This window comes from Rhinopithecus roxellana, chromosome 12, assembly GCF_007565055.1.
Source record: "Rhinopithecus roxellana isolate Shanxi Qingling chromosome 12, ASM756505v1, whole genome shotgun sequence".
NCBI lineage: Eukaryota > Metazoa > Chordata > Mammalia > Primates > Cercopithecidae > Rhinopithecus > Rhinopithecus roxellana.
This window is the reverse complement of record NC_044560.1, coordinates 59,318,941-59,333,199: the sequence shown is the minus strand read 5'-3', so window position 1 is coordinate 59,333,199 and position 14,259 is coordinate 59,318,941. Positions and strand designations below refer to the sequence as shown.

Below are 14,259 nucleotides of genomic sequence, written 5' to 3'. Positions count from 1 at the left end.
ATGAAATAACAAGTATAACAAACCTCCTTGACATCTGTTTACCTATGTAACAAACCTTTACATGTGCCCCCAAACCAAAAATAAAAAGAAAAAAGAAAAAAATAAATAACATGACAAACAAAAATGAAATAGCTTTACTGAGTTCTGAGTGATATACAGTTAACTGCACATATTTAAAGTATGCAGATTATAAGTTTTAAAAATTGACAAGTGGGATCTAATTAAACTAAAGAGCTTTCGCAGAGCAAAATAAACTACCAACAGAGTAAACAGACAACCTACAGAATGAGAGAAAATATTCACAAACTACACATCCAACAAAACCCGCCTCGGCCTCCCAAAGTGCTGGAATTACAGGCGTGAGCCACCGCGCCCGGCCCAAAGGTCTAATATCCAGAATTTATAAGAAACAAACAATTCAACAAGCAAAAAACAAACAACCCTATTAAAAAGTGGGCAAAAGACATAAACACTTCTCAAAAAAAGACTTGAAAAAATGCTCCACATCATTAATCATCAGATAAATGCAAATCAAAACCACAATGAGATACCATCTCACATCAGTCAGAAGGCTATTATTAAAAGAGACAAAAAAAGATAGATGCTACAGAGGCTGCAGAGAAAAGGAAATGTTTTTACTATTGGTGGGAATACAAATTAGTTCAGCCACTGTGGAATGCAGTTTGGAGATTTCTCAAAGAACTTAAAACAGGTTCTTTGACCATTTGACCCAGGAATTCCATTACTGGGTATATATCCAAAGAAAATAAATCATTCTACTAAAAAGACAAATGCACTCATATGTTCATTACAGCACTATTCACAATAGCAAAGACGTGGAATCAGCCTGGGTCGCCAGCAATGGTGTACTGGATAAAGAAAATGTGGTACATATATATCATAGAATAAGACACAGCCATAAAAAAGAATGAAATCATGTCCTTTGCAGCAACATGGAAACATCTAGAAGCCATTATGCTAAGTGAATTAGCACAGGAGCAGAAAACCAAATACCACATGTTTTCACTTTTAAGTGGAAGCTAAACACTGTTTACACAGGGAGATAAAGACGAGAACAACAGACACTGGGGGCTGCTAAAGAGAAGAGGGAAGAAGGGGGACAAGGTTTGAAAAACTACCTATTGGGTACTGTGTTCACTACCTGGGTGATGGCATCAATCATACTCTAAACCTCAGCAGCATGCAACATACCCAGGTAACAAATCTGCACAGGTATCCCCAAATCAAAATAAAAGTTGAAATTATATTTTAAAAGACAAATTATAAGTTTTGACATGTGTATACACCCGTGAAACCATCATAAAAATAAAAATTGTTAACATACCATCACCCCCCAAAGACTCCTCTTGTCCCTTTGGAATCCCTTTTCCTTCTCTTCTCCCCAGGTAACCATTTATGTGCTTTCTGTAACTACAGATTATTTTGCATTTTCTAGATTTTACATAAAATGAATAATACAGTATGTAATTTTTTGTCTGCGTTCTTTCACTCAGCACTATTATTCTGAGATTCATCAATGTTGTTATATCCTTAGTTAATTCCTTTTCATTATTCATTAGTATTCCATTGTGTGGATATATTGTTAAGCCCAACCTGGATATCCTTCATCTCAGACTTTGTAGTTTTCAACTCTAAATATTTGATTTGAGCCTTTAAAAAAAATTTTCCATGTCTCCATTTAAGCTTTTGAACATCTGAAATATACTTACAGTTACTTTTAATGTCTTTCTCTGTTAATTCTAACATTTGTGTCAGTTCTGAGTCAGTTTCGGTTGATTTTTTTTACCTCATTATGGGGTATATTTTCCTGTTTCTTTGCATGCCTGCTAATTTTTTCGGGATGCCAGACATTTACAATTTGACCTTGTTGGATGCTGGATATTTTTGTATTTCTATAAATATTCTTAAGCTTTGTTCTGGAATGTAGTTTAGTTACTTGGAAACAGTTTCATCTTTCAGGTCTTGCTTTTAAGATTTGTTAGGCTGGATCAGAGCAGTGTTTAGTTTAGGGCTAATTATTCCCCACTGTTGAGCAAAGCCTCTCCCCAATGTTTTGTGAATTATTAAGTTTTCCAGTCTGTCTGACGGACACTGGCACTACTCCAAGCCTGGTGTGAGCACCAGGTACTGTTTCCTCTAATCCTTTTGGATGTTTTTTTTTTTTTTTCTCAGCATCAGGCAATTTCCTCATGTGCATGCAGAAGAGCTAGGATTTGAACTTGGGATGACTGACACTTTTCTATCCTACCAGGTGGCATATGATCAATATAGTAAGACAAAGGCAGCCGTTCTACTCCAGTAAGTATTAACACACCCCTTCTGTCTAAAAGCAAGGGGAGAAAACCAGGCAATCATTACGACAGACACAAGGTGGCCACGGAATAACTGATTGGGCCCTCTGCATATTTCCAGAGTTATCTGTGCATCTCTCTCATCTCTGATACTTTTTTCCTGCAACTCTAGCCACCTCGATTTCTTGGACTCTCAGCTCTACCTCCTCAACTCCTGGAGTCCACCAGCCTCCAAAGGGTTTCCTTTTTCCTGCACTGTGGCCTGGAAATATCTCCAGGCTCTGAAGCAATCACAGGGCTCACTGCATTTGTTTCCCTTCTACCAGGGACCACTTCATTGCTTGATGTCCAGTGTCTTGAAAACTGTTTTCTTAAATAGGTTTTCTTCTGTTTATTTTTTTGACTGTTTCATGTGGAAAAGAAAAATCTAGTCTTTTCTATTCCAACTTGGTGAGAGGTGGAAGCCTCAACCCTTTAGCTTTTATTCTTATTTATTATTATCTTGAAGATATTTCAGATTATTTAAGTAATTTATTCCTTTATATTTTCCTACTGAACTATTTCATTATTTGGGAAAAGCTAGTGAGGGAAAAGCTAAGTTAGAAAGTTATTTCCCTACCTCCCTTTGTACTGTTAAAGCGCGTCTGTATAATGCTTCAAAGTGCTTTCACTATGTCACATCAACCCCTGGGAAAGGTGAGGCAGACAGTGTTATTTCTACTGTATTTTTTTTTTCCCAGAGGTTGCTAATTTCTTTATTTTTTTCTTAAATAAAATCAACTAATGTCCATTATAAAAGCTTTAAATCCACAGTAGGGTAAAAATAGAATGTTTGGGAACTCTTTGCACTTCCCTCATTTAGTTCTACTCCACAGAATTAACGGTGGTTAATATTTTCCTGTTTATCCTTTCAGAACTCCATGTGATCGGTGAGAATGGTGTTATATAAAACATCTCAGCCAGGCACAGTGGCTCACGCCCGCAATCCCAGCACTCTGGGAGGCCAAGGTGGAAAGATCGCTTGAGGGCAGGAGTTCGAGACCAGTCTGGGCAACAGAGTGAGACCCCATCTCTTATGTCTTTCCTTATGCTTTTCCTTGGACATTTCTTTATTGTATTTCTTCCTCTTTTTACAAAACCTTTGACTTATCTGTTTATATGTAATGCCAAAATCAAATGAGAGTGCTAGGCTCTCTTGTATTGTGGGGTACTTGTTTAATTTAAACTTTGCCTGGAGAGTGTCCACGAGGGATTTGCTGACTAGTCTTTTCTTGAGCTATTGTTCCTCATTTTCCCTTTTCCTTTCTTTTTCCTGTTCATCTTCCAGCTCCTTTTCCATGTCCTCTCCTTTTTCTCCTCTCTTTTCACCTGCTTCTCCTCCTCCTTCTATTTCTGCTTTCCCTTTTGTTCATATTCACTGTAATTTCTATTTGATTGCTCTGGATTTTGATCCCAAGGCATAGCTGGTTGTTTCTATATAACAAGGTCTGTGGAATAAAATCAAGCCCAACTTTTTAATTATGTGAAGTTATCACCATCTTCCAGCCATTGCTGATTTAGGCCCATGATTGTCTTGCTTTGGGTCTTCTCTCTTAGAGGCTCTGTCTTATCTTTATTTATTTTTTGAGATGGAGTCTCATTCACTCTGCTGCCCAGGCTGGAGTGCAGTGGTACCATCTCAGCTGGCTGCAACCTCTGCCTCCCAGGTTCAAGCAATTCTCCTGCATCAGCCTCCCGAGTGGCTGGGATTACAGGCACGTGCCACCCCACCTGGCTAATGTTTGTAATTTTAGTAGAGATGGGGTTTCACCATGCTGGTCAGGCTGGTCTTGAACTCCGGCCTTAAGTGATCCACCTGCCTTGGCCTCCCAAAGTGTGGGGTTACAGGTGTGAGCCACCATGCCCGGCCTGTTTGATTTTTAGAAATAAAAAAATTATCAGCACCAGTTTTACCTCAGCAAAGTCTTGAATTATCAGGGGCTTCTGAAATATCAGGCGCTCTCTCCGCCTTGAAAATCTTTCTTCTCACACTTCTGGACAGAAATCCTTTCCTGGATTTCCTTCTAAGTCAATGGCTGCTCCTTCAAAGCTTTCTTTATTGCTCTTCCTTCCCCTACCGCTCTCTGACGCTCCGTATTTCGACTTTATAGGTGAGGAAATATTTACCCAGAGATTTTATGACCTTCTCAAGTCATAAAGCTAATCAGCAGAAGAGCGAGGACTTGAACTTGGGATGACTGACACCTTCCTCCTACCACATGGCATACGATCATTACAGTCAGACAAATACAGCCAGTCTGCTCCAGTATGTGTTAACACTGCCCTCCTTGTCTAAAAGCAAGGGGGAGAAAAGCAGGGACTGTTAGGGAAGATACAAGGTGGCCACAAAGGTACAATGAGTGCCATCTCAATGCACTGCTTTTCACATCCACATATGCTGGCTGTTTGTCTTTTCCGATATCTGTTAGTTATCATCAGTCTGGGGCAATATCTAATAAGAGGCGGCCGGGAGCGGTGGCTCATGCCTGTAATCCCAGCACTTTGGGAGGCCGAGACGGGCAGATCACAAGGTCAGGAGATGGAGACCATCCTGGCTAACATGGTGAAACCTCATCTCTACTAAAAATACAAAAAATTAGCCAGGCGAGGTGGCGGGCGCCTATAGTCCCAGCTACTTGGGAGGCTGAGGCAGGAGAATGGCGTGAACCCGGGAGGCGGAGTTTGCAGTGAGCCGAGATTGCGCCACTGCACTCCAGCCTGGGCGACAGAGCGAGATGCCATCTCAAAAAAAAAAAAAAAAATCTACTAAGAGGGGTTTCGTTTCTATCTTTCCTTGACCTTCTGAGGGATGGGCAGCAGCATTGTCATTTTATAAATTAAAGATTTATGTTTTAGCCAGAGTTCCCTAGAAAAAGGAAACTAAGGCAAAATCTCCAAGTTAACATTTTAACGGTATGTGGGCGTTGAGCGTGAAGTGGAAAAGGGGAGTGAGGCAAAGAAGGAGGGCAATGTGATGAGCTGCACCCCAACTCCATAAGAACAGTCTTTAGAAAGGCTACATGGAGCTTTCTCAGGCCAGTCTGGTAGGGGGAGGGAGTGAGGGAACTTCAGCTGCTGGCTCTTGCCCGTCTCCTGTCTTTCACCACTCTAAGTTTTCCTACGGGGAGTTGGGTCCCCCCACTTCTTGGTTGCGCTGTCCAGTCTCTCTGAGCAGCCACTGGGAAGCCAGCGCTCAGGGAGCAGCACAGCCCTTGAATCTAGAAGTGCTGAAAGGAGCCAGCGCCGTTGTTAAGTCTGGTCTGTTGGGGCTAGGTACTGGCTCTGCAGGAGATCCCACAACAGTGAGAATGATGAGGCCCAGTCCTTAACCTTGAAGACGCTTGCTGGGGCCATCACCAAGGTTAGGATATGCGGTGACAGCCAGGGCAGTGACAGACAAGGGTCTCCATTCAAGAAGCAACTGAGGCCAAGGGGGCACATGAGGCCAAGTGAGCCACGGGAGGTTTGTAAACCGGGCTCAGACAGCTGAAAACACAGCTGGTGCTTGACTGGAGTTTCTGCTCTCCCGTGTAGCAGCTGTCTGACTTTGAGCAACTTATTTCTTAGCATCTATACAATAGTGGTGATAATATCCACCTCAAGGGATTGTTGTGAGGACTACAGAGATGGTCTATTTAACAGCCCAGCATAAAGCCTGACACAAATTGTCACTTTCATTTCTCTCTTTGAGACCCTAGGGCTGAGAGACCATGTGCCATATATTTTTGATTGCTTCTGTAACGTACACGCATATGATCTCTCCCTCTCTCACATACACATTTTTTTTTAAACTTGGGGATGCAGAGTGAGAAATGTAAGAAACTTTGAGACTTTCTAGGTGATCTTATATCCTCCGACTAATTTGAACAAGAATATTTTTATTTCCAGCGTAGATTAAAATGGTTAATTGTCCAATTCAAGAGGCAAAGGTAAAGCACAATTCATGAAATAATTTAACACGTATTTGTTGAATAAGTACTATGTACTAGCTGTTCACGTGTAGATTCTTCAACTGACCACTTAAGCTTTGGACATACAAACACAGAGCCATGAGGAATGAAGGCAACATTCATATAGTCAACTCAGCTATGGGATGGCGCAGATGCTGCTGACATCAATTTACTCTCATGTCAGGACCACAGAATTAACTCAGGTTTCATTTTCTACAGCATTTCACTTCTACAACTCCAGAGTGGCCTGGGACTTTTCTTTTTATTCTTTTAGCCAATATGGCACTGAACCCTGAGGAGCATTCTGATTGAATATTATCATAATTGCCACTTAATTGGCAAAGATTTTTACAAAATGATGACATTTAGTTTTGGAGTGGTAGTGTGTACGGGGAAGGACGAACTGGCTTTTAGATCATCAAACTTTTTTTCTCACTTGTTTTTCAAAAACAACATATGTTGATAGTTAACAACCAGGAGCGATCCGCACTCCCCCAAGGAAACGCGGCAATGGCTGGAGACATTTTTGGTTGTCACACTTGCAGGGGGGTCGGGGGGCTACTTGCCAGGGATGCTGCTAACTACCCTACAGTACCCAGGACAGCCGTCCTCACAGCAAAGATTTATCCCATCTCATAAAAAGTCAGTAGTGAAAAAATTGTGACGCCCTAATATGTATATTAGGTATTCTTGGCTTTAGGATTTTTTTTTTTTTTTTTTTTTTGAGACGGAGTCTCGCTCTGTCGCCCAGACTGGAGCGCAGTGGCCAGATCTCAGCTCACTGCAAGCTCCGCCTCCCGGGTTCACGCCATTCTCCTGCCTCAGCCTCCCGAGTAGCTGGGACTACAGGCGCCCGCCACCTCACCCGGCTAGTTTTTTGTATTTTTTAGTAGAGACAGGGTTTCACCATGTTAGCCAGGATGGTCTCGATCTCCTGACCTTGTGCTCCACCCGTCTCGGCCTCCCAAAGTGCTGGGATTACAGGCTTGAGCCACCGTGCCCGGCCGGCTTTAGGATTTTTAAACAGTGTTTTGAAATTCAAATAGCGATGCTTTATTTATTTATTTTTTTAAAGAACAAGAACCTAGGATGCTAACTTCAAAATACAAAGGATAGCAGGAGTGACAGTGTTGCAGCGGTAGTATAGGTAGAGTGATGAGTTTCTAGGAATAAAAATTTATTTACATCTCATGGGTCAGAAAAGGATCCAGGGAGATATAATTGCAGGACAACAGACCAGATGATGTCTAAAGTTGTTCACAGCTCTGATATTCTGTGATTAGATGGATGCTATGTTTTAGGTAATTGTTATTTAATGTCTAGAAATCTTAAGAAAATCCTTTTCTTATTCCTAAGGACAGAATTTTCAGAGGATGTGGTCTGCATAATCTGTTTTATGTCATTTAATGTAAGAGGGCTAGAGAAGTCAATTGGAAATTTCAAAATGAAATACTCACCAAATTCCCTAGTTCATTCACAATACACGTTTTGATTTGAATAACAAATGCAGCAACAACTTTCAAAAGTCTACAAAATATATCTAGATTAGGAAACGGAATTATAGCAGAGGGAGGAGAATTATGCACCATCTGAGGAAAAAACTACAATCATGATTTGCATTTTTAATGGCAGAAATGAGCTTTTGTTTTTATTTTCTTTTGGCTCTGATTTTCAGACTGCAATTGGCTGCCCTAATCTTCTCCATAGAGATAGGGCTTGCCACATAATGAGCAATGTTAAGTCTATGAAACACCCTAAATGGACTAAAAAAGGATGGTGCCAGTTCAATCTTTCCTCTGAGATTCTGCTTTTGATTAAACTTAGGTCTGTCTCCCATTTTTTTTCCCTCTCCTTCTTGATGGGGAAATAAATTGGCTGTTTTGTTTCAGTGTTATACATCCCATAAGTGTCATTCTCTAAGAACCAAATGAGCTTCTTGAAATTTTTACTTCTCCCTTGTTTCATGCAAGAGATTTCAATTAAGCAGGCTCTCCACCAATGGCATTTCTTGTTTGTTACTGGAGCTCCTTCAACATGCAAATAACTGGCCCTTCAAAATTTCTTTTACATGTTTGGAGATGTCCCTCCAAAAGATTGATTGATGGATGTTCTCTTTGTAATGGCTTTGTTTTTCTTCAACTAAAAATTGAAGATTGCACTAAAAGAGTAATAAACTTTAAAAACTCATGGTGCCTGGAGTGAAGTTATCAGCAATGGAGTAACGACCATTGAAACCACTTTGCAGAACCATATTTCTAAAGCTTCATAATTAACTACAAAATTTGAAAGAGAGACGCCTAAGTGGATGTGGTGAGTGAGATAGGTGGGAACAATTCTCTGAGAAAGTCGAGTCAGTCCCATGTTTTGATGAGAATTCCTGTGGTACAGCTCTGCTGAACCAAGCCCTGTGGAACATACTATTTTTTTTTTTTAACAGGATGAAAGAAGAACAAATCATGAAAGAAGACATCTATTAAAAACAGACATGATTGGTATGCAAAGGGATGAGTACAGAACGCTTGAAGGCTGTGTATATCTGAGTAAAAGACTTATTTTCTCAGCTTTCTGTACAGAATCTTTATTTCACTGGATATAGGCAGCACCCAGAGAAATTTATTGGGAAAAAGTCAACACAATAAAGACATACCAGAGAAAATTGTTATGATATTTATGAACTGTTTTATGAAAAAATTCTCCTTGAACTTGAAGCTTAACAATGTAATAGTGACTTTGATTTATTCTGCTACAGAAAGCTAGAAGAGAAGGCTAACTTAAGATAACTTTGATTATTCTTACTACATTAGCTCAGAGAATATTTTTTGAAATCTTCATCAGCACTCAACAACAACAGGAGCACCAAGTAACGCCATTTATTGAACAACTACTATGTGCCATGCACTGCATTAGAGGTTTTCTTTATACATTTTTTATCAATTGTAATTTATCATTTGAATTTTATATGGATTTATTTGATTCCTACAATAACATTATAAAACATTATCTCCATTTTAAATTTTCAAAAACTGAGCTTCAAAGAGATTAAATAACTCGTCCAGGTTGTGTAACTACATTGCAGAGCCGGGATCCAAATCCACATCTGTCTGCATCGGACAGATGCAGGTGCCAAGGCTGGCAGGATCAGATCTTAGCTGGGCACTTGCAGAACAAAGCAGGGCTTTTGGAAGTAGTCTTAGGATGGATTCCCAAGAATCCCCAGAAACCGTGCCAAGCCAGGTCCAGATGCAATATACTGAAATATTCTTTATCATATTCCCCATTTGGGGACCTTAGTAGGTGATTCTGTTTCTCTGCATGATGCATGTACCTTGCTGGGTGGCTGTGGTTGTTGGCAGAAGAACTTTCCTGCAGACTGGCCAGGAAATCAGAAGGAGCAAGGGCAGGCAAAGTTGACTGCAAGAGGCAGATGACTTCCCAACTCCTATGGGTCTCTGTGGTTTGGTAGCTTAAAGCTACAGGGAAACTGGCTACTGCCCAGTAATCCTCTTTGTCTATTGTTGACTCTAGTTGCACCCCACAGCAGCCTTCTAAAACCTCTTTGCAAATAACCCTGCCTTTTAGTTTGTTGAGAGGGTTGAGGTCATCTAGCATGGATTCTGTTTTTCTCCTCTCATTACTATTCAGGTCTCCCTCAGAAATCAAAGGAAGAGTGGGCCTAGCTCCCTTCTAAGAGCCTCTGTGAGATGGCAGAATGGATGTCTGACATAGGCCATGTCTGGTCTGGCACTTCCTAAAGAAGCTGCTTTGGTTCTGTCCCAGAGTTCCAGCCACCAGCACCCACACACATAGGCCCGGCTTAGCTGCCCCTCTCCCACAGCCCAGTCAGGGCTTTGACCCCGTAGCCCCTTTGACTAAGAGAAAGCATTCCAGACTCCTTTCCCAGAGCCCCTTGATCTGGTTGTCTAATTAGGATAGTGGATTCAAAGCTAGACCACTAACAATAAGAAGGGAGAGGTTAGGTTTCAGGCCATGCAGGAGGTTGTGGTTGAGAGAAAAGGGCCCAAGAGAAAAGAATCCAAGTCAGTGGTGGCAATTGGGGTTTGGAACAATTCTTTAGCTGAAGGGAGGGTGGCTGCAGTGGCTGATTGTCTAAATTTTATAGATTCAGGTACAGCCCCAGAGCAAACATCCTTAGCTTGACCAATGTCCAGATCATGAGTGGATATCCAGTGCCCAATATTCTGCTTGCTAATCTTTGGGTACTATGACAGAGCACTTCTCAAATTAAGTTGCTGCAGAAAGCACTTACTTCTAATGGGGGTGACTGAAATAAACCCTTATGTAGTAAATACCAAGAGGATTTAAGATTTCATTAAGATGATACTGACTAGATAATGCATTGCTTCCCAATCAAAAGTTGACTACGAAAGGGATCTGTAGCCCAGAAAATAGGGTGATTAATAGATTTTATTAAATAAATAAACTTTTAGAATATCTCTTGATATCCATATAGATTGGACCCAATCTCGTATACCATCTACAAGATGCAATTCAATTCAATAAAGATACATTGAACACCTACTTTGTTCGAGGTATTAGACTGGTCATTGGAGATGACCATGGAAGGAAGATTAAATCATATTGACTTCTCTGTACTTATTAAACCGCTAGTGAGGACTAAAATACTTTGAAATGACTTGGTAAAGAAAGTGTTAAAGGGAGAAAATGGAGAAAATGGATATGCTCATTTTAGACAAGAATTACACTGTGCAGTTCTCATTTTTTCTCTACTGCACCTACAGCATTCTGAGCCCAGCAGTTAGACAAATACTCGTCAAGCTGAATTAACCAGAAAATTAAATTAATTAACATACCCTTTTCCCCTTTCTATTTTCTCTTCTCTCCTCCCAGCATTCCAGCAATTTGAGGCTTTACAAAACTACAAAGTAGTGGCATTGAGATTTAAAGCTTTGCCAAGAAAGCTTCCAAACTAAAGAAATTCGTTAGAGCCTCAGAAGTCAAATTTCAGCCTCATGTGACGTTGGTACCTCTCCTAATTACGGGCTCCATTCTCTTTAATGCTCGAGTGTCTCCCTGCTACAGAGCTCTAAGTAGTACCCTGGAAGCCTAAAAAAAAAAAAAAACTGCTGTGCTGCCTGAGCAACAGATGTGTGACTAGGGGCTAATTTAGGCCCTAGGAAGATCAGGCTCATTCTTTTTTCTTTTATTATTTTCCTTCTCTTTCCTTTTATTATTACTTATTTAAGTCCACATGATTCATCCTTTAAAAAAATTTATCTCCTGCAATGTTGACATTAACTACCATAGCCAAATATGGTCAGTTCATAATTATTGTAAGATTCAATGGAGATCAAATGGAATAAAAAAGAACAGCTTAGAAGATGGAAAACTAAGGGGAATGCAACTTGCAGTAGGAAGACAGGACATTATGATGAGAGATTCCACTAATAAAGTATAAACAACATTTGGATTTTAAATCAAATTGATTTTAATTTTATTTATTCATTTACTTAGAGACGGTCTTGTTCTGTTGCCTAGGCTGGAGTGCAGTGGGATGATTATAGCTCACTGCAGTCTCTAACTTCTGGGGCCAAGTGATGCTCCTGCCTCAGCCTCCTGAGTAGCTGGGGCTACAGGCACGTGGCACCATGCCTAGCTAACTTTTTATGTTTAAATTTTTTGTAGAGACAAGGTCTCACTATGTTGCTGGTTTTGAACTCTTGGGTTCAAGTGATTCTCCTGCCTTGGCTTCCCAAAGTGCTAGAATTATAGATGTGAGCCAGTGCTCCTGGCCCACATTTCTTTTTAGTTAATACACACATTTAATGTTGCCAGTAGTGAGAGGCTTAACATTTACAAAAAAAAAATTTAACTGGACTAGTGAAGAGTCATTCTGGATAGTAAAGTAGCTGCTAGAAAAATTGTGCTCATGTTTCCCCCTGTTGGAGAAGTGGACACAAAGTAAGGATGACTTGGGGAAAATAATTTAATTCAGTCAAACACAGCAACATCTCTGCCCTCATGACGGAGGAAGCGCTAAGAGACTGATAAGAAAATCATGACTTCATTGTGGGAAGGGCTGTGATGGAGGTGTGCTTGGAGGTCCTGGGGGCCAGAAGGTGGGTACCTGTGGTAATGTGGGGCTCGGGGAGGTTCTGAACAAGTGAGACTAAGGAGGTGAAGAAAGGAAAGGAAAGGTATACCAGGGAGAGGAACAGCAGTGAGAAGAAATGAAGGTAAGAGAGATGTAACTTCTCTGAAGAAGATGAGGGTGCCTCTGCCTTAAAATCTTGGGATTCTTCTGAGAAGGGGACATGTCCTTTCTTGCTTCTTACAGTTATTTGAAGTCTTTCTTGGGATTTTAGCACCTGGTAGCTGACTATTCTCTACCAGAAATCCCTGGGCATGTGTCTATAGTGAGTGGGTGCTGTGTTGTGCACACAGGAATGTGACAGGTGGGCTCATGTGCATGGCACGAGTTACCACTTATTTATTAAGCATTTACTATATATGCTAGGTAATATGCAAAGCATCTTGCAAACATCTCAGTTAAATCCCAGAACAATCCCAACGTAACACTTTCCCAAGGAAAGAATTTAAAGGGGTAAGTACTTACTTACGGTCATACAATTAGAGAAGAACACCGCTTGGATAAGAACTCAAGTCTGTCTTACTACAATGCCTGTGCCCTTAAGCATTAAGTTATTTTGGTTCTGGGAAGAACAAACCCTATGTTCCTAGTTATCCCACATTCATTTGTTTTTCCTTCCTATTTTTAGCTTGAGGGTCATTTCCAAATTCAGAGTCGTTTAAAGAACCAGCCTCATTTTTTTCTTACTATTCCCAGGTCTATAACTTTGTGTTAATATTGTTTGCACCAAGTTCCCAAAACACCAAATTGATCTTTGTTTCAAGATAATTACCTTATTAGCAAGATGGCTATGACAGCTTGATTTAAAAAATAATTACAGAGTGAAAACAGAATGGGGGATTGTTTAACAACTTAATAGTCACTGGGCTCTTTGGATAATTGAACAATTTTTCCCCAAGTTTTAGGAAAAATATAAGTGAAGCAGGAGAGACAAAGAAAATTATGAGACTGGAAATCAGATTTATAATAATGGAATTGACATTTACCTCCATGGGCGGAGGAAGAAAATATGCAAATAGATTTAAAAATCCTTATAAATGCTTTTGATGCTAAGACTTTATGTGAATTTAGCTGACTCAACTCTATGGATAGTTACTCTTCTTATTCTTCTGCTAAAATGACTAGACCTTTGACAGGAAGCAACATGTAGAAAAAGAGATTACTTGCCATCCATACCTACATTTTATTTTCTGAATTGTGGCTCATAGAGAAAAATAATTTTATTAGCCACATATCAATGAACTACGAACTCAGCAAGTTCAGATTCATGTATAGCCTAGTGTTGATCCTGTTGAGTAAGAATCGTATTGATAGATCTTGCAGGCAGTAGTTGAGTTGGGCTGATAGCAGGGATGAAGAAGAGTGAGTCAGGGGATACAGACGAAGAATCCTGGGATTATCCTTCTGAAAAGAAAGAGATGATGCTCTTTCTTGCTTCCTACAGTTATTTTGAGGCCTTCGAATAACTTCTCATCCCATCAAAACCTGTTTATATGTGTCCTGGCTCTACCTTCTCTATCACTTTTGTTTGAGATTATGTTTTCTTTAGTTATGCCTCTTTTTTTTTTCAAATATGCTTGAGCCTTCCAAAGACATTAGCAATGAGAGATTCTGTTCTGCAAAGATGCAGCTTCACTCAAAGACAAAGTGAGCACAGGCTCTGAAGAGCCTCTTAGCCTTCTGCTGCCTCAAGTCAGGTCTGCTTCTCTTTATATTTTCACCTCTGCAACCATGGGCATGGTCAGTCTCTTCCTAAAGGGGACTGGAATTGATAAGCTTACAAACGCATAAAAGGTACATAGTCTTTGCAAAGCAACAGATGCCTTCG

At 40.3% G+C, this 14,259-nt stretch overlaps 1 protein-coding gene and 1 pseudogene across 2 annotated transcripts in view; both read right to left on the bottom strand.

The window, feature by feature from the left end:
* The window catches only part of AK5 (adenylate kinase 5), a 310,915-nt gene that overhangs the window by 174,112 nt on the left and 122,544 nt on the right, over positions 1-14,259 (bottom strand). The window lies entirely within an intron of this gene.
* The window catches only part of LOC115892366, a 34,542-nt pseudogene continuing 23,621 nt past the window's right edge, over positions 3,339-14,259 (bottom strand).